A 20,757-nucleotide genomic window follows, 5' to 3' on the forward strand; every position below is an offset into this window, starting at 1 on the left:
GTGTGTTACGGAGCCCGAAAGCAGGACGGGAGGGTTGGAGGGGCTAGGGTGACTGGTGAGGGGTCTGGGTGGTTTGTTCAGGGGTCAGCCAGCAGGGAGAGACACAGAAATCTCTCAACACACATGAGGTGGGAAAGCAAAAATCCGGATTTTGTGCTTTTAAATCTCAGGGCTGAACAGACAGTTGTTGTTGATGACTGAAATAAGAACAGGCGTGGACGTAACATTGTGTCTGCTTTGCATAACTAGTCCTGTCTACATATTAGGATTTAATTAGTTACCCATAAAGAAGCCTTTTAAAATCCTTGTTGTCACATCCATCAAAGGGGAAATGTCCCCTTTGTATTCAGTAGGTATGCTTAGTTCTGGTTGCTCTGAGTGGAAGAAGTCTCATTTCATGTATGTTTCAACCACTTTCATGGTTCCTTGGGTAAAAACTAGGGCACACTGCAAACTCGATGGACAGGTCAGCATACCGATCCCTTCTAGAGGGAGACTGTAGCTTCAGGCGACGTTCCATTTAACCTCTTTGATAAAAAAAAACCAAAAACGGAGGAATGTGGGGGTAGAGCACCTCCCGTATCTGGGGCTTTATAGGTGGAATGTAGCACATGCAAAACTGCATTTGAACCTTCCCACTGAACATAAAGGAACATTCAGACAAAGTGCCAGGACGGCTTGTTTGCTTTATTTGTGTGTCGATGTGTGCACAGGAGTAACTGAGGTCCCTACAATACTGAGAAAGCTTTTGGACAGATGGAGGGACAGGTATGAAGAAGCCCAGGAAGAAAGGCTTGGCTAATACTGTACCGATTTAAGGATTCATGTTGGCAGAGAACTTACCGTGTCCCCTGAAAACCTTTTTACCGAGTGGGTAAAAAACATCCTGTTTCTTGGATCGAGTCTTAGATATGAAGCTTACCTGCTGGATCCAGGATTTGTAGTTGCATGCCAGGTTAAATACAGCTGGAGGATTAGACAAGTTGTAATTGCATGGGCTGACATCAAAACTGTCTTCAGCCATTTTTTAGTAATCTAAAAAGCATTTGCTCACAGGTGATTGTACAGTGTTGTTCTCTGTCTCTGTTTTCTAACCAGCTCCTTCACAACGTGTCCAGAATGCTGTTTGCTAATGGGATAATTGACTGTTTGTATAACTTTGTGCCTTCAGCCTTGAGTCCTTTATTGAGCTCCGGATCGAAGTCTTGTCCATGCAACTTTCTTCTCTGGATACTTATGCATTTAGGCAGGTATAAAAAAACCTGACTAGAGATGGCTTGTCTACTTCTCAAGCTGAAAGGCTGGGCAAGTATTTCTGTCAGGATGGGTTGTTCCTAAGAGCTGCCGTAGCAGTTTCAGTTGTTCCACAATGCTGCCTTCCTAAAGAACGAGTCTGTCTGGGAAACTGCCTCGCTCACAGCGGTGCGAAGCCCTTACTCTTGCTCATGCTTACTCTGAGTCACTTGGGAGACTGTAAATCTTGGGTTTTTCAGGAGAGGTTTGTATGGTGTGCAGAGATATCAAATTATCTTTTCAATGTGGAAAGGCATACTTTGCCGAAACACGTTTTTTTCCTTGGCTGTCTGAGGCTGTCAGAAGATATGAAACTTGGTTTTAAGTCTTTGAATCCAATTCTCGTTCACAATACAAAGTAAAAATACTGAACAATCAAGTTTATGTTATGTTCATACTTTAAATCCATAGGGTAATATCAGAGGCTCTTGTATTTGATCTACGTGGATCCTCTGAGTATTTTTGCCATTTTATTGCATCGTCCTATCGAGGGAGTATTATTTATATGAGATAATCCTCATTTGGTTCCAGTTTATTAAATGAAAGGAATGTGTTAGGCAGTCAGTTCTTAAGAGGTCTGGAATCTGGACTGTAATTGAATCCATTCCCTCTCAGCTAATTTATGTAATCTGATGAGAAACAAGTGTAGTACAATTTGCTCAAAGAAAATTGAGAATGTTCACTTTATCGAACCATACCAAAAAAAGTTCTCTGAACAAAGCAGCGCAGCAAAAGGCAGAGCTTGGGTTCCCCTGTCTGACCAGCCGTACTTGGGGCGTCTCTCCTCGCGAAGGGAGACGGAGGGAATGTCTTGTGCTGGAATCATACTCCTTCCGTTTTGTGTGAACCGCCTGGTTTACAGGTTTTCTGTGGCAGTGTGCTAGATATCCTATTTGTGATACTGCGAGCGTTTTGTCCTCACACTTAGCTTGTGGCTGCAGCGCTTTCATTTATTCTTACTGTGTGCACGTTGTTTTCTAAAACAGAGCCAGGTAAGGAGCCATTTTGCTGCAGCACCTGGCTCCTAGATTTTCCCCTGGACTAATGATGTGAAATCCCTCCTTTATCTCATCAACAGTGAAACTCGTTTACTTTGGGCACAGCACCCATCAGGCTGAGCACGGGCGGTCCGGTGGGCAGGGCTGCGCCCCGTCTGGGATAGGAGTGCATCGGGACACGTGGGCGCTCGGGAGCGGCGTGTTGGGCATTGTTATCTCCGGAACCATCCCATCTGCTTCTGCCCTTCTCCTCTCACACTTCTGCTGTGGTCGGTTCACTGCAGGTGGGCGAGCACTTGGCAGGCAGTCACTGACTGGCATTGGAATTCCCTCCAGTCCCGTTGTATTCTTCGGTATATTCAGAGATACAATCTGGTAATCTGTAAGGACCTGTAGGCCAAGTCATGACCAGCAACCCGTTCCCAAGCATGGGGCATAAGGCAACTCTTCCCTTTCCTGCTCTACCCCCCAGATTTAAGAGCAGCTTAGAGAGGAGATCTGTCGCTGCCCCACACATCCAGGCCAGAGCAGAGAAGGAAGGAGGCGTGGGCAGTGGGAGTGCCTCTGGAGCGCAAAGGCAGCAGTAACCCCATGCAGGGGAGAGGGGTGGTAATGCCAGTGCCCAGCCCAAAGCCTCTGGAAAGAGTGGGATGCTTAGTTGTTGCCTGTCAGTCAGCTGGTGACAGCAGGTAGAGGTCGGAGCAGGTCATGTGCGACAGACAGCGCGTGCCTGGTGACAGCTGTCACTGTCATCTGCCAGCTTCCAGGGCACAGGATCTGCAGGGGGTTTAGACGGGAAAAGTCTGTTGGTTATGGAGTTTTCTCTTTAGTTATCAGCAGAGGTTTCTTTGCAACTGTGACAGGAGTTTGTGCTTATGTTGGATGATCCACAGTTGGCCCTTCCTCCAGTGGCCCTGCTGGTGTGTTAGCTGCAGTTGGCTCTGGAAGGGAACCCCCCCGGTAGCTCGCTCTTGGCTGTGTCCGTGGGTTGCATCCTTTCCACCAGTTTGGTGTTCCGCTCTCCAGCTGTCCGGCTGCTTCAAGGGAAGTCAGTAGTGTTGAAAGTGTGCAAGTCATTGGCTCAGTGGTGCTCATCAGATGCTGTGGATATAGACTATGACTTAAGTCCGAACTTCACTTCTGGAAAAGGTCAAAACATCCTGAGTTTCCAAAATGTGAGCTCTCCAGTCCTGGAGAGGATTACCCAGACTCTAGCCCCTAATTTGCAGGGATTACCATGTTGCTTGTAATATTGCAGTGTGAAAGAATTCAGGGTTGAGAAAAAAATGCCCGTCTTCAACATCCCAGTTTTTTATGGACTTTACTGTGGCTGATAAATTGCACGGGATCTCTTAGACAAGAGCTACAACAGCGTGAGGAGGCCAGCGCTTTGTTTTATAGCTCATAAAAAGTAGATGTGTTTTTTTCCTGTTGTTTGGCATCATACTTAATGTCTATAAAACCACTTGGCCCTTTGGTTGCACCTGAGTTCTGGATCCGTTGACCAAGATACTGACGGTACCAGGCCAGTTGCTGTCGAGAGTTTGAGGAAATGGGTGGCCAAGGGGTGAAACTGGGGAGCTTGATGAGAACGAAGCCAGGGAAGGCTGCTGTTGCTCCAGACATGTGGCTGGAGCCATATGGGGAAAAATATCTTCTCAACATTTATCTGTGACTCAAGAGTCTTTTCCTTGCATAATGGTGTTCCCCATATATGAGACTTGATGTCTGCACTCGCAGATAGCGTGCCCTGATTTTTGAAGATTTTCAGTACCTGCACTATAGTTTCTTTCAGTATTTGTGGCTCTGTCAGTCATCCATTAAGTCTCCTGATTGTGCATGTTTGCTGTCTCTCATTCAGCATCCAGGATTTTTGTCATAGTCTTCACATCCTTTGGAGGTGAAGCGAGGCCACCATGCTGATGTGAGGAGTTGACATGTAGGAGTCCAGGGGATAATCCCTAGGAAGGCAAGGTGACGGGGAACAAGTGTTGGATAGATGCATAAGTAGGAAGTAGAGTACATTCAGACTCAACATTTGCATGTGTGAGAAGTAAAATCCATTGCTGCCAACTCTGTAAATGTTTAATTTGGAGATATATGATTCCACATCTGGCTTGTCTTTAAGTACAGCAAACACTACTTGTCACTTTTAATTTCTCTCTTTTACAATTTCCACTTCAATCTAGTAAGAAAGATCAAATCTCTTCTGAGAAAAGTTGGTCTTTTTACACCTTTGGAGAAAACTAACCATAGATATGTACAATAGGGAAATGGAAACTACAGGTGACTAAAATCTTAGGGGAGAAAGAGTTGTGACTTAGGGAAAATGCTATCCTGCCCTCCCTGTATTGTCTCTAGAGAGAACAGAACAGAAGGGAAAAATGTCTCGGAAAGCAGAAATTGGCCAAGCGCTTGTCTGGAATGTGATTTGGGTTGAAGCTTCTGTGTGCAGTTTGGGAATCAGGAATGATTCACTGCTCCTTACGTGTGAAGACAGTGTCACGATGCACAGACAGATGCAGAAGGCAGTGAGACCTAAACATGGTAGCTCCTTCTCCTCTTGCTGATTTCCTGAAAATAAAGGCAGCGCATTTGCAGGACTTCCCGGTGGGTTCGCTCATTCCAAGGGAGCTCTACAGGCCATGGGGTCACATCCTGGGATTAGTTGCGCTGTCTATTTAAAATTTACATTAGCTGACTGAGTGTGTGGGGTGTGGAGGGAGAGGCGCTGTGGCACGGTGGAGCCCAGCACGGCACGTTGCCTACCAAGGGCAGCGACCGGCCAGCGCTGCACACTCGGGCACATCTGCTCTGGCTCTGCGTGCGCGTAGTGGTGACCGGTCTGGGCATTGCCTGTTAATCGTGGGCACAACAGGGGTGTTTTCAATGAGGCTGCAGCATCCCATATTCTGCGAGTACCGTCGGGACAGTCTGTGCTGTGGGTTTGCTGTCTGGGCGTACAGACGTCAGCCAGAGTCCTGCGTGCTGCTCCCGGGGCTGCTCCTGTGATTGCTGCCACACGCAGGTGTCTGAGGACCCACTTTCCCTCTGAGTTCCACCAGGAAATAGCTGTGGCTGAAGGTGGGATGTCGAGATTCTTTTAGTGGATGGTTGAATGGCAAAACTAGTACTTTCTTCAGCTGCCAGCTGTATCCTAGCAAAAACGATGGCAAACTTCTCGTGCCTGGCGCCGGTCAGTGCCGGTGTTACTCGCGGTGCCAACTGCTGCAGGTACAGGTGGTGGTGTGGCAGAGAAGGTGAGGGTTTCTCTGGAGAGCCGCCTCTTGCCGTAAAGCAGAGTTTGTGCCTAATGCCTGGCAGGGCGCAGCGCAGACCTCCGCAAGAGAGAGCCCGTGCCCACGCCTGCACTCCAGAGGCCAGAGGCTGTTTCTTGGTTTCTTGGTGATTAACTTGCAGGAAACAGAATTAATAGGAAGGGGGGGGGGGGGGGGGAGAATCTGCTTTAACTCTTTGTAAAAGCTTCCCCTAAAGCTTCCAAAACTATTATTTGGAAAAGACCTGGTATCTTTAAAACTTCAAGGGACGGCGGAGCGGGAAGAGGCGGAGAACGGCCCCTGATGAGCTCAGGGTGGGTCTGCGATTACTGGCTTTTGTGGCTGCATTTTTCAAGCTCTGCTGTCTAAGCTATGTCAGTAATTAAAGATCCAGGGAAGGATGGATATGCAACTGCATTTCCCACATCCTTCATGAGGTCTGAGCAATCAGGGTCTTGGAATAAACATTTGGTTGAAAAATTCCGCCGTACCCCGAGCTGAATCTACTCATCTCCTGTGCTGCAGCAGAGGCCTGCAAGTAATTTGCATACAAAACAGTATTTCAGTAAAAAGTTCTTGTTCAATGTTGCCGTGTTTTCCCTTACTTTGGATTCTTGATCTTTTCTCCTGTGTGATGCCAGGAAATGTCTTGTGATTAATCATTTCACTGCTCATCCTTCGAATCTCATTAGTAAAAAGGAAGTATTTTTATAAAAATTGTCCGTGTCTTACAGGACGTTCTTTTCTGGCTGCACTGGTCATGTCAAAGATGCTTCATCGACACCAGTTAGTGTAGTGGCAGTCACACTCGGTTCGCTTTCGCACAGTCTCGGAAGGACACCGCGCTTTATAAAAGCAGAGTACCCAGACTGTGATGCATCTCCAAGTCACCTTGGCACAGCACCTGAAAGCCTTAAGTCAGACTGATCATTGCTGACTCGGGCAATGAACGTCATTTGAGACAAAATGCGAACTGTGGTATCTGCAGTGAAGGAATGGTAGTCAGGAGTAATGCACAGGATTGCTGACTGCTCAGGAAACTCATCTGCTTCCTTGCCCACCTGTGCTTGCATGCGAGCTGCCCTCCTGGTGTTGCGTCCCTCCTGACATCTGAAGTCAAGGACTCCTGAGTGTTACCACAAATGGAAGCTCCCAAGTTAGGTCCTATAATCCTTCGCCAGTACTAACTGGAGGAAGCTCTGGCCTCTGCCCTAAGTGGAAATCTGTCCCCAGACCCTTCTGTGGTCTGGCTTGCATTCTAAAGGAAAGGTTGATTTTCTTAGACAGACAGGACAGTGCATAAAAAAGTAACTTAGTGACCTTATGCTCCGTTTCCCTGAAACGTCACTGGGCATAGTTCCCAGTATCTTGTCGCTGTTCAGCCCTGATCGGACGCGAGCGAAGTGGACGTGCAAAACACACGGTAATCAAGAGAGACTCGTTCCAAGGACTGATAGCCACATGAAAGCTTCCTGTGTATATTCTTAGGCCCTGTGGCTTTTTAGCAGAAACAAGTGCAAATTTTCAGCCCAAAACTACTTCTCGCTGTAAACGTAAGGTGCATGGAAGTGTCTCAATTTTTTTTCTGAAAGGAGATTCTGTTATTGTCACTGATTGTGACATTTACTGCAGGTACAGGGTTTGCACACTGCAGTAAGGGAACTGATTTTGGGTGCTGATGGGCAAGTGCATCCCTGGAAATCTAGATTTTGTACCGGTGGGGAGAGCTGTGGGTGTTTTTGCTGTGTGCATCAGTTAGAGTCTGCAAGCTGTATTAGCCTGTGTATGTTTTCAATTCTTTTCTATTTCTTCAGCACCCCACCAAAATGATAATTTTCTTCTTTTTATATGGAGTCTGGATCTTTGGTCTTACAACAACATTGGGATCTGTTGTTGTGGTGGTTGTTTTGGATCATAGGGTGAAACCAGAAAGTAGCAGGAGATTGGTGCTGAGGAGCTTCATTCTGCTTGAGCCACCGGCACATTCACAGAAGAATGAATGTTATTTAGTACAAAATGTTTGGTCATTAGATGTTCTCCTTTCGCCCATCTGTGAAAGTGGCAGTTGGGGAAACTGTACCCTTAACTCCATTTCCCCACGTACAGAAATCAGATTACAGATGGCTAAAACCTTTGGGCAGTTCTCTGCGAGGCAGGCAAGGACAAGCAGTGCAGGCCAAGCCACAGTTCCCACCGCAAAGAAAACAAAAACACAGGTGCTGAACGGACTGCGGCCACGCAGATGAGCTGTGTGTACAGAACACGGCTTTGCACGGAAGGGGAACATCGTTCTCGTTGTTTGGCTGTTGTTCGCTCAAGGCGTGTTTTATTTCAGCTCGGCTCCAGGCAGAGTTGTTACAGGTCCTGCAGCAGAAGTTCTCTGTGATGAGAGAAACATGTGATCCTGAGGCCCGAGAGAAGAAATTCTGCTGGAAGGCCCCTCCAGGGGGAAGGCGGCTGCTGCTGCTGGCCACCTGAGCAAACACCCAGCCCGGCTGGCGAGCCTCGAAAAGCCAGCACAGGGGATACAGGGAATGGCTGCACACAAGGGGGTTTGCTCTGGGCTTCCCACCTTGGCCTGCCTTGTGAAAGGCTGTACTCCTGTGTACATCTCTGGAGCCATGAGTGGGAACATTCCAAGGAGCATGTGCCGCCTTGTTTCCAGTAACGGGAGAGGCAGCTCAGCACTTTGCGGTCCGTGGAGCATGGTTCCAAGCATTGCCGGATGACGTGCTGCTTGGCGTTCCCATTTGTACCTGGCGTACCTGGAGCGCGTGCATGTCAGGGATGCAGGGGAGTGATATGGACCAGGGTACAGTGTGGTCCTGCAGAGCAAACCAACCCCGGGGAGAAGAGACAAGGTCTGGATGCGGGACAGCGCACCTTAACCGTGGGTTCGGGGTCTGGTAAGAGTGGGGATGACCTTGTGGGGCTGGGGACACACCGCTGGGGCCAAGCTGGCGTCACTGACCCAAAGACTCGGTGTCAGGAGCCCTGCTGTAGCAGAGCACACAGAAGCCCATCTGAGACAGCCAAGCAGATGTGCAGAGGGCTGGTGCGAGGCAGCCGAGGCGGAGCTGCAGCGGGGAATTCTCCAGATGACAGCCAGGAGACCTGGATGTGGGAGCCACAGCAGCGGAGATTGCTTTGCTAAGTGAACTCTGCAACGGCTGAGAGCCAGGCAAATAACAGCACAAGTATGGGGTTAGCCTTCACATGCTGAACAGATTTTGCTAATGTCACTTGGTTATGCAAATATGTAATTATTTCATTTCCCCCAGAAGGAGTATTTGTGGTTTCCTCTTCCCTGGGACTTCCGAGCGCTTGTGTGAAGGGAACAAATAACTGGAAAGTTACTGGGTTGTCCGCTCTGTGGCAAGCTCTGAAAAGTGAAAACCTTGAAGTTTTTGGTGGAGGTTTTAAACAGCACTTTAGAAGGGGCTGACGGAGGGTGATGAGGCTGGCCCTGACAGTGGCACAGGACTTGCTCACCATTTAAATAAACTTAATTTGTACTGAAGCCTGCTGTGTGCCGAGGGCTAAGGAATTAAAAGGCCAGGTTGCTTCACAGATTGGAGACTCTGTGGTGATCAGGATGGAGCTGCTCAGGCCCGATAGGGCCTGGAGTTGTGCTGGCTGTTGCTGGAGGGGAGGACATGTGTGGATAACTGCTTTGCAGCACTTCTGTGGAAGTGGCAGAAAAGGAATAGCAGAGAAGCGCTGTTCCCTTAGAGGTCAGGTGTGAGAGTTTGTCGGCTGTGGAGAGGAGCTCCCTACGTGCTTTGCTTTGCTTTGCTTTGCTTTGGTTGGTGCGCTCACAAGGCTCTGGCATTTAAAAATCTCATGGAATGGGGGATATTTTTCAACTTTGGAAGCTGCAGAACTCCATGTAATGAGTGTCCTGATATGTCACAGAGATAATCCATAAAGTGAGGGATTTTTGAAACCCATTGTATGTGCCTGCGTAGCATGCTCAGAAAACTGCAGCGGCTGTTTGAAAAGGGGGATTCGGAGAAGGCTCCTAATGCCCTGAGAAATCACTTTTTCCTTTGTGTTTCACACCCAGTGTCCTCTTCCTCTCTCCTTGCTGGCTGTAACAGGATTGTATAGGGCTAACTTTCTATTTTAGACACTTAGCTGCAATCAAGTGGTGGGGCGAGGTTCTGGGAGCTGAGTTTGGATTTAATTTTGCATAAACAGGGCTTTCCACTAACACTTAAACAATTTTAAATAAAAGCTCAGCCACAGGGTGCTTGAGCTTCCATGTTGAATTTAAAGTAGTTCTTGTCTAATCCCCCTTTGCTTGAGAATGGTGTTACAGATACACACTGTCTCTGAGGGTTTGTTTGGTTTTTTTTAAACTCAGGTAATTCTCAATTTACAGTGGTCTGATCTCAAGAGTCAGGAAGCTGCTCAGAGGATGTGTTGGAGATACGCAAAAGACCACATTCTTTCAGCAAATCACTTGGCACTGTAGGTATAGGACAGGATTCAGTTAAGCCAGTTTTTATTTAAAGACTTGTGGTATATTGTTGCTTGGGGTTTTGGGGTTTTTTTATGTTGCTCCTTTCAACAGTAGGAAATAACATGACTGAAAACGAAATGGTAATTTCCACTTGCACAACGATTCTTCTTTGGGATTGACAGTTCTGCCATGGATGTAAGCCAGGGACCACTGAATTTTGTAGCTATCAGTTTAAATAATTTTGTTTTCTTTCTGCATGGATCCGCATTGGTTTTATTACTTGTGTCCAAAACAGCAACCACACCTTAATGTTTTAATTATGAACTTATTAATTATGTTCACTTGTATTGTTAGCTTTTATATTGCACTAATGTGTATTTCTTACCTAGAGAAGTGAGAAGTAGAAGTAATGGTACTACTAGCATCGATACTGACACTGTGTGTGCTTTCACATCTACGGATAGTATTTTGAGATGCATATGGCAGCTTCGGTGCCTCAGAACTGTCTGAAGATGAGTCACTGCCATGGGTTGCATCTGAGTCCTCAAATGTAGGAGCATATAAAAAATCACTACTCTGCTCTTGAGAATCTTCACTTTCCTCCCTACCTGGGTGGGCACTTGCCTCTTGTAGTTACAGATGGGCTTATTACAACTGCATAACAGTACTTGCCACCGATCCTAATTTCAGCGTAATTTGAGAGGCAATACACAATGTGTCGTAGCGTTTTATATAGGGCTGGATAATGATACACTTGCTGTAGCCCGTGGAAAATCCGAATGCCCTGTGCTGAAAATGTTGTGCTAAGCTCTGTGTACTGATCTGCAGGCCAATCTTACTATCTCCCTTCTTCAGTTTAGAAACCAAGCTGATCTTGGGAACCAGCACATTTATAAAGGTGACACTGCAGCGAGGCTTCTCTTCCACCTCCCGTGTGTTCCCTGCCCGACATACAGATGAGGTACCCTTTGTGTTGCAAAGCAGATTTTGTAAGTGATGGTGTCGTATATGCTGGGCTATTGTGTGATGCTGTGGCACTGGCTAGAGGGGCTGAGACGCTTCTGTCCTTTTGGTGCTCAAAGGCAGCAAATGCGCGAGGCACATGGAATTGTCTCAGCCGAGCAAGGAACACCTTGCTCGGTGCCCTGCTGTAGTGGAGGAGTCTTCACGTGCACGGTTTCTCTGGGTGCATGTCTCTTCCCAGGGGCTCCAGGCTGCTGAGGGCACCTGTGCCCCTCCCGGACGGGTTGGAGGAAGCCGAGGGTCACCGAGCATGGTTGGTACTCAGGAGAGGCAGGCAGAACCCCAGCACAAGCCGGTGAGCATCCCTTCCACCTGCCCGCGGTGGACTGTGCTCTGCTCCCAGCCAAGCCTTGAGACGTTCCAGGGAAGAAGGATGAGTGCGCTGCGACTCGTGGGGTTTTTTTTATTGTTGTTTTTTTTTTTTTTTTTAATGCGATCACGTTATTGTATGGCCTTTGGGAGGGGCTGGGTGGAGGCGGGCAGGGGACCGTCCTCCGCCTCAATCGCCGTCCGCCCAGGGGGATGGAGTTTCCAGAGCATCCCCTCCCTCCATCCCGTCGCTGCGCTCCCCTGGGGTGGCGGTTCCCCGCACTTCGCCCCCGCCGGAGCGAGGGCGGGCGGGGCGATCGCCGCGGTCCCACCCGTCTCTGCACGGCGCGGGGCTGCACCGGTCGCGGAGCGGGAGCGGCGAACGAGTACCGGCCGTGCCGGGAGTAGCTCCGCCGCCTCTCCCCACACAACTACCTGCACGGCTGGGAATAAAACCCCTCGCTCCCCGCCGGGAAGGGAGGGCGGTCCAGACCGTGGAGCTTTCCTCCGCCCCCAATTTTTTCCTTTTTTTTTTTTTTTTTTTTTTCCCTTTTCCCCGTTTTTTCTTTCCTCCTCTTTTCCCTCTTCAGAAGGAGGACGCCCCGTGCGCGCTTTCCGCGCAGCCCCGGGCTCGCCTGGCCCGAGCGCGCCCGGCCGCGCCGAGGGGCCCCGGGGCGCCGCTGCCGGGACGGAGGGGCGGGATGGCGGCGTCGGCCCGCTGGGTGTTGTGCCTGTGCCTGGGATGGGGCTGCCTGTGCCTGGCTCTGGGGGATGCGCTGCGGCCGCGCCGGGTCGGGCTGCGGCGCCGAGCTGCGCCGGGGGCCGTGCGGGGCGGCCGCACCCGGGCGGCCGCAGGTGATGACGGCCCGGGGCAGCGGCGGCCCGGGCGGCCGCCGGCGGCGGACAGAGTGGCGGAGCACATGCTGCGGCTCTACGAGCAGTACCGCGGGAGCCGGGACCCGCCGACACCACCCGGGCCCTGGCTCCGCCGGGGCAACACGGTGCGCGGCTTCCGCCCGCTCCCGGCAGGTGAGTGCGCACCGCGGCCGAGGGAAGACAGGGCACGGCTCCCGGCGGGGAGCGCTCGGCCACGGGGCAGCCCCGTATCCCGGGCCGGGCCGTGTTCCCTGAGCCGCGGCGTCAGAGCATCGCTGGAGTAGTGCCCAGAGAGCTCGGTGGAGGGAAAAAATGAGAGAGTTAGAGACGCTTCACTTCCTGCGGGGACTGTCGTGTTTGACGTTATGTCCTGCACTTCAATTATTGCCTTACCGCTTCGGCTCTGCTGCTAGCATCTCTGCCATACGATGGCCGAGTACAATTCGAGGGAGGTGGAGTAATTAGCAGATCTTCTCCAGAGTCTCCCATTAGTGGTGTTTTTCACGTGTAGCTTTCTGTTGGGGATCCTTCAGGCTGTCTGCGGCATTCTCATGTTGACAAGTAGTGGTAGTACTGACAGTGAGAGGTAGTGGCAGGTGAGTTCAGCTGAAGCATGACTTGGGTGTGGTAAATACTTCATCTTGCCATCTTTGGAAGGGACACTTACATCTCTCTGTGATTATGGACTGGCATGCACAGGTAGATGGGTGAAAATGTAAAAACCTTTTCCATAACGGGGGGGACACATTTAACATGCCAGCATTCCAAAAGAGCCATGTCCTAGCAGAAAGAGGAGTCACTGTCTTGGTGCTGCATCCCCTCCCTTCCCTCTTCTGGTTTTTGTGCATGTGAGCTCCACAAGGGCTAAATGGAACTGCCAGAACCCAAAGATGACCATCGCTGGGATGTCCTTCCCTTACCTACTGCATCCCAAAACCTTGCTGCGTGTGGGACAGCTGTCACGCTACACACAGCAGCCCCGTTTGGCAGACTCTTACTTGGCTTTACACTGGTGCACTGAGCCACTGGCTTTTTCTTAGACAAGCATCTATCAGTAAAACTGAGAGTTGTCTGTGAGTTTCAGTGACTTGCCTCAATTCCTTCCTGTCCCAGGAAGGAGAACTGGGTGGCAGGCCTCCTTGCTTCTTCAAAGGCAGCAATGTATTTTATAAGGCAGCTCTGCACAGAGATCAAATGCCACAAGGAATTGAGTGGCTTTGGTGTCTTAGGGTTCAACCCTGCAAATGTTTCTGTCCCCAGGAGAGGCTTTAGAGGAGTAAATACCCTGGGTTTGGAGGATTGAGAGCCAGGACTCCCCAGCTGCTGCTCTTACTGAGGAGCTCTCTTGACGTTCTAACATGACTTGTTTGCCGTATGAAGTCTCGTGTCCACGTCTGTCCCTGAATTAAGCCCACCAAAAGAGGGGAGGATATAATATTCACTACAGCCCGCCCCCCCCAAGAGGGGAGGTTGTTAATAATCCCATGAGAGCAATATTTGCTCTGTTACGCATATCTGATTAAAGCCATTTATTGTTCTAAACCTAGAATGTTGGTTGAAATCCCATCTCTGTGGTCTTTTTGATTATATTTGTACTCTCACTTGATGTTGGGTGGCAGCAGTCCTATAAACACACTGCTTGCTAATCCCTTTCCTCCTCCTCCAGTACATTCACAGATCCAGTGCCAAAGCAATAAATTGGTTTTAAAACTTTTCTGACACTTTAATAAGTATTTATGCAAAAGAGTTAACCAGTTAACTGTTGTCTTTCTCTTGTCATTGGCAGCGGCAGCAGCAGCAGCTTATTTTGTGTGGTGATTGATGGCAGAGAAGTCTGTTTCCAGAAAGCCCTTATAGCAGATGTTCCTCAGGGTGGTGGGTGCAATGGAAAGGATTTTTCTGACTTCCTCCTTGGGCCCAACTGCCTGACAAGCCCTGTAATGAAAATGGCACATCCAGCAGTATTCCCCTTTCAAAGTACTTTGTCTCTAGATCCTCTGCTTTGACTGTTGCACTCCTTGGCTCCAAATTTCAGTCTCTCATGGGCTTCCCCTTGTCCCTAATGGGACTGCATCAGTTAATTTAATACATGACCTTGCTGTTACTCCTTCACATTTTACCATTCCCTCTGCCAGCCCCTTCAGGACTCAGGTTTTTGTCTGCTAGGAGCTGAAGTTCCACAACAACCCTCCTGTGTCTCCTCCATCTACGGCGAGAGGTCTTGAAGCAAATCTTCAGTGGTTTCATTTGCAGCTTAACTTTGCAATTTAGTCTGACATTTTCAGGAGAGAAACTCCTCCTTCTCTGAATCACAGCTCTCAAATGTAGTTGTGAAACCTTTCTGTCCTTGCTTTTTCTCTGCAGCAGCTTCTGCTTCTTCTGTGGCACATGGGAAAGGTCTTTCCCAAATCTCCCAGGTAACCCAGTAGACAAATTTTTGAGACCCTGGAGTGTTGTGTGATGAGACCAAAAGCTCGTAGGATTTGTTGAAACTCATCCCTGTTTCTAGTCAAAGAACAGTGGTGTCGCATGTGGCAGCTTCAGCAAAACCCAGCTAAGAGTGATTAATCGGAACAAGCGTCCTCATACCTGTTAAAAGCAAGTTTCTCTTTCTGCGGCTCAGTTCTCCGAGGGGATGGGACCAGAGCCTCAGCCCCGTGTGGCACCTCTTTTAAGCCTCCATCCCACGCTGCCCTGAATTCTCTCATGCACCAGACTTCACAACTAGGCTGGATGGTTGCTTGTTTGGGCTGGGAGTTTTGGCCATTGATTTTGATGAATGCTCGTGCGATCATCTATTCAGGCAAATTTGGTTCCTGTTAATCTTGCTAAGTTGTCTGCGGGCACAAATTTTCAGTTTGAACCACTCAGAGAAAGGAACCTTTGATGCCTGTGACAAAACCGAAAAGAAACCCCAGGCCTGAAATCCATGAAGGGTGCAGTAAGGATGCACGCCTTTCACAGAGCGTTTAGTTACGTTTCAGCACCATTCTCTTTCATGGACTTAATTGCTCCAGTTTGTTTCTGTGTATTTGAGGCAAGGGATGTTCAGCCTGTGATTTCTGTGGCAGCTCTTCTCACTGTGTTGCAGGATATTTCTGGGATGACGCTGGTAGTCCTTGTGTTGCTTTGGACAGGCCTTTTCAGTTCTTTACCTGTGGGTGCCACACATGTGAGTGCTTTTCCGTCCGTTGTGGCTTTAAAAGACACATAGGAAGAAGGTCGGGTGATATGTGAGCCAGAAGGGAACGCTCGGGCAGTTCTGGCAAGGGATCTCTGAAGCTGTGGTCCTGTCTGTGCAGCAGGGACTGTTCTTTCCTCCTGAAAGAGACCTGACCTCCGGCTGGCAGAAATCTGCTTGCCTTTAGCACTGCCTTTGGAGGTGTGCTGGTCGCTGCCCAGGCTCAGGATCTGGAGGTCAGATACAGCACAAAAAAATAAAAGAGAGCGGAAAGATAAAAGCCTCAAATGCAGATTAGGTGTGCTTCTGAAAGCATTTTTAATCCTAGCATCACTTAAGGAACATGGCTGGCAGATGAGTCTTGACTTTAATTGGAAGGTCCTCCGAATGGTGTTATAGTAAAGCTATACAGTGAGAAATTACTTTAAACTCTTTTTTATTGACTGAAGTTCAAGTAATTTCAGGTATTACACCTGCCCCTAGGCCAATTCTTGTGGTTTTAGAACTATGTTCTCCTCCCTTTCAGAAGGCCTTTCTTTCCTTTGTTGTGGTGCGAAGTGCCCACGCAAACAGGGGAACGGAGCGCGCACGGGGAAAGCAGCGCCTCACCGGCTGCCATCAGCCTGCAGAAACCAGTCCGGGCCAAATGCTGGTCCCTCTGAGCAGCAGCAGTATCGGGGGTTCTTTGCAACAAGAACTTTAAACATATTCAGTCGGGAGACTTCTTTTTTTTTTTTCCTTCTGTGTGTGTCTTTCGTTTGGGGTTTTTTTGCTGCACCCCTATAAATACAATGCAGACAGCAGCATCCTGGTAGTTTTTAGGAACTTGAAAAACATTAACCTGTGATTTGGGCCGATAGGCAAGCCTCTGAGGCAAATGGGTAGGATCTGTGGGTTCGGCCTCTCAGGACCAGATCCAGAATTTGAATTTTCTGGCTTCTGTCATCGCGTGTCTCGCAGCGGTGCCATGCATGTGAGTGACCTGTGTTCGCAGTTGCCTGCTGGTCCCTGTTTCTAGAACACATTGCTTCAGCATGAAGAGCTCTGGCATCCAAGGACAGGCTGTGCACAATTGGCTTTTTGGCCAAAGAGCAATGAATCATGGCTGTGAGGCTGTGAGGAAGAGTGAGATTGGTTCTTTTCCTGCCCAGATTTGTGTCCACTGTGGATGTACCCCCTTAGCTTGCTTGGCTTGTGCTAGCTTCGAGCTAGATGTTGTGTTTAGTTCTTGCACCTGCTGTGCTCTTCCTGCTTAAAAAATACAGAAAAGAGATCAAGTGGCCACTGTGCAGCACAATTACGATGTGCAGTGTGCAGATTGGTGGGTTTAATATCATGAGACCCTCACGTAAGTTAGGTCCTGAGTATGCAGCACTGCTGTTTCTACAGAAGTTCTTGATTTGAGCGGCTGATAGCTTTGATCAGTGGTGAACTTGCTGCTATTTTATATCAGGTTGCTAGCTGCTGTGACCTTACCTGCTTTGCTAAAAGAATTAGTAAAACCAGTTTGGCCCCAGGTCCTATGCTCTTTGAAAATGGAGAACCGCATCCTATCTTTTCCTTTTGCACAGTACACAAATTGGTAACTAGGAAGCAGCAGCCAAGTGAAAGGTAAGGTGGGAGAAAAGAGAAAATCTGGTTTCCAAAGCTGTTTCTGATGAGGAACTTGTTCGTTTTTCCAGCTCCGAGTGAACTTTTGTAGCTGGGCCGTGAACCAATGGGAACAATGTTTGCACTGGAAACGCTGCTATGTTCTTAACTGGGCCCTGTCACAAGGGCACCTCTTTAATATCTCCTTTAAATGATGGCTAATGGTGACTGTATAACTAAATAGTCCTTGTTATTGCATCCTTTTTCACCCGTGGGATAGATTTGGCAGTCCATAAAAATGTCCGGGCATCCTCTATAAAGGTAAACGCACCACATGTTAGCAGACTCATTCCAGCTTATTGATGCCTGAAATCCCCCTCGTGACAGCAGTCTATTCGTGCCGGCGATACCTGTCTTCACAGACCTACTGCACTTCCTTACAAATACTTTTTTAATGCCAGTCACAGGCTGTGCTTGCAGCTGTGGGTTGGTGCAGGGAGGCGAGCTAGCGTGGTCCGTGCCCCTAAGATCCAGCAGGTACGAGTAGTGCCACGAGCCGGGTTTGAGCTGTCGGTAAATAGTCTGGCATCCCTGGTACCCCGAAGAGGGAGTGCCAATTCATGTGTAGAGTAAGGCATTTCTGCTTCAGGTCTGAAGAGACTGTACCCTTCTCGCCCTGTCCCGGAGACCCCTGTTGTCATTTGCACACGAGACTAGGAAGGGGGGCTGTCCCAGCGCAGGCTTTCCCACAGTGCAGCTGGACTGTGGGTTTTATTCGGGTAAGGGGCGAGTGCACAGGTGACCACAGACTTGCCTGTGGGCCGAGGAGGCTGCTAAACCCGTTGCCTGTCCATGTAACTCTATGTACCTTCCAAATGATTCTCGACATGAATACAAACAGTGCCATGTCCTACTTGACGAGTATCTTTCTGCCCAGCTCGTGGCTGCTGCTTCAGTGCTCAATGCTGTAGGAGTGAGCAGTGCTAGTGGTGCGGTGGTGCTGTGTCTTACCTACTGCAATTCAAAAGAGCTCTGTCATGCAGAGCTTGGTCTTAAAAACTCCTCATCAGTCCGGCATTAACATCTGGTGGAGAGGAGCAGAGGTCGCTGTTAAAATCTGGCCTCCCGGTGTCTGGAAGGTAGCAGCGTGTAGCTTGGTTCCTCATATTTTTTCTTTCCTTTTACCTTCCTAAAACTTATCCTCTGGAATGATTTCCAGCAGAGTGTGTCCTAGGAGCCAAAAGACAAAGTTTCATTTCAGTGAAATGAAATTTTCCTGAGCAAAAGGTGGGTTGGTAGATATTTTAAAGCTGCATCTTCCTTGGCATGTCTGTCACTTTTAAGGGTAATTTCTAGCCCAGGGAGCACTTACTTCAGTGCAATGCTGACACCTGGGAGTCAGGTATCGGTGTTGCACAAGGGATGTACTGGACCCAGTACTCCCAAACTTTGATGGAACCTCAGGTCACGCAGTTGGGTTTCTTGAGGCGGAATCTGGTCAATCCACCGATGTCTGTGCTAGCCACTAATAGCTGTTTCCGAGATGATTTTGCAGATGAAAGATCTGAGAACTCAGAGCTGCTGAAGCTTGGAGGTGGTTGTGTAGGAAAACAGCACCATCTACCGTAAGTGCTTCGTCTGGGCATAGAGTTCCAGGCCAGAAGTGGCTGCTGCAGTTTAGCTTTTAACCGAAACGATAGACTCCTCCGGTGTCTGCCCCATGCTGTCTAGAATTTCTTCATAAACAAGAAGTAGCTTCTTTTGTCTTCCAATACAATATGCTAATGTAGGACAGGCAGGCTTTTTTAAGTGGCATTCATAATAAAAATTAAGATCAAAACTTAACGTACAGCGATGACTTAAATAATAACTTCTTGAACAGGTGCTCGTGAGACACCATGAATTCGTGCTCCTAAGACTGATCTACTCAGTGCTCTGCCAAATACGTATTAACCTCATTACCTTAGTGGTTATAAACCAAGCAGAGATCAGGTCCTCGTGTATGCTTAGTACAAGTGTAATCAAGAGCTGGTTTTGGCTTGAGGAATAAAAAGCGGGATGGAATTCCAAGTAAGTCTAGTTCCCTAGGCATCTGTAGCAGCTAGAATTTGGATGGGTTTGGTACATGAGCTTTCAGTGCTTGGAAACTTAACTACGTGCTCTTGTGTCAGATTGGGCTGAATGTGTAAACAAAGGTGTCTTCCTTAAATGATTTGGCCTTTTCACTGTTTTGGCCCTGTTCCACCAAGGAAAACCTGTAGTTTTTTTCCACAGTTCCATGAAGCAGTGCATCTGATAACTTGGGGAGAAGGGTTCTCTCTTCCTAGTGGGACCAGTTCCTGCTTTTTTAATGTATTGACTGGAATATTATGACAAAAATGTTCAGAAGAGGAGGAAGCTGCTTGGGTTGTTGGGGTAGGGATGGGGCAGCACAGGGAGAGTACAAGCTTTTGCCAGACTTACCTGAATGGCACTGGCCGTTGGGATATTTGCAGGCTGGAGGCACAGAATGTCACACAAAACATGAAATTATCAAAGTCTAAGAAAGATCAGTATGCTTGTGTCATGGTTTGACACTGGTAAAAACGCTAGGTATCCACGAAAAATGTTCACTCACTCTTTTCTGCTGTAGCTGAGCAGAAGAGGGGAAAAAAACCAAAGGGCTCATGAGTTAAGGACTGGGAGCAAATACTCTAAGGGCAAAACCAGGCTCAAATTTAAAGATATAACGTAAATTTATTATTAACAGAGTCCGAGGAAGATAATGAGGAGTAAAATAAGCCTTGAAAACACACCTTTTTCCCCCCCAGCCCCTCCCTCCTTCCCACTGACAGCGCAGGAAGACAGGGCGTGGGAGTGTTTGGTGAGTTTCTCACTCAGGATCTTTTTTTAGTTCGCTTAGGGAGAGGAGTGTCTCTTCTGTTGTGCCGTGGGGTCCTTCCCACGGGAGATGGCTCTCCGTGAACTTCTCTGGTGGGGTTCTAATTTCACGGGTAGCAGTCTCGCCCGACCTGCTGTAACCTGAGTCCTTCCCACCGGCAAAACAGTCTTCCTGAAACTGCCATAGTGTGGGTCATGTAGTCCATGGGGTGTAGTCTTTCAAGGATAAGCTGCTCTAGTTTGGAAGCAAGGGCCCTCTTTGTTTTTCTATTTCTGGAAGCAGGGGCCTTCTCTTTCTCTTCAGGTCTCCCCCTGGATTACAGCTTTTTTTAGCATCCGCCCGCTCCGGCGTGAGCACCTTTTCCCACGGGCTGTGAGAGAATTGCTCCATCCCCCATGGACTTCATGGGTTACAGGAAGACAGTTTGTTTTATCATAGTCTTCACCATGGCTTGCAGAGAAATCTTGACTCCGGCGTTTGGAACACCTCCTCCCCTTTCTTTCCACTGACCTTGGTGCAGCCATGTGATCTTTTTCCACATGTCCTCACTTCCTCCGCTTTCTCCAAGTAGGCGGGAAAAAACCTGCTGCTCTTAAGTGCCATTGCCAACAAATTCCACCAGTTCAAAGACTTCTGCAGGATTTTGCAGTTCTGAGAAGTTTATTTCGTCTAAGTTCTGCGTTGGGGAATTGCTCGCCATGTTTCTGCCGCCGGCCACGTGGCCTGGCTGCCACTGTGCGGGCGCTGCCGGCCGTCACGGCACCGGCGCCATTCGGTGCCTCTCTTCATGCGGGGCGCCGAAAAGGGGAAGCCGCCGCCGCTGCCCTTCTGCCCGCGGCGCGGCTGGCTAGAGGCGGCCAGAC

At 48.9% G+C, this 20,757-nt stretch overlaps 1 protein-coding gene across 6 annotated transcripts in view; it reads left to right on the plus strand.

Annotated features, from left to right (window-relative positions):
- Positions 1-20,757, plus strand: part of BMP3 (bone morphogenetic protein 3) — a 93,901-nt gene that overhangs the window by 65,605 nt on the left and 7,539 nt on the right. Inside the window, exon 1 of one of the 6 annotated variants that reach the window (XM_048303035.1) lies at positions 7,997-8,007. The exons of the other annotated variants lie outside the window; for them this stretch is intronic. The gene's annotated coding sequence lies outside the window, so the exon portion shown is untranslated. Of the gene's footprint in view, positions 1-7,996; positions 8,008-20,757 lie in introns of those variants that run through there. 6 annotated transcript variants of the gene reach the window in all.

This window comes from Corvus hawaiiensis, chromosome 5, assembly GCF_020740725.1.
Source record: "Corvus hawaiiensis isolate bCorHaw1 chromosome 5, bCorHaw1.pri.cur, whole genome shotgun sequence".
NCBI classification, from domain to species: domain Eukaryota; kingdom Metazoa; phylum Chordata; class Aves; order Passeriformes; family Corvidae; genus Corvus; species Corvus hawaiiensis.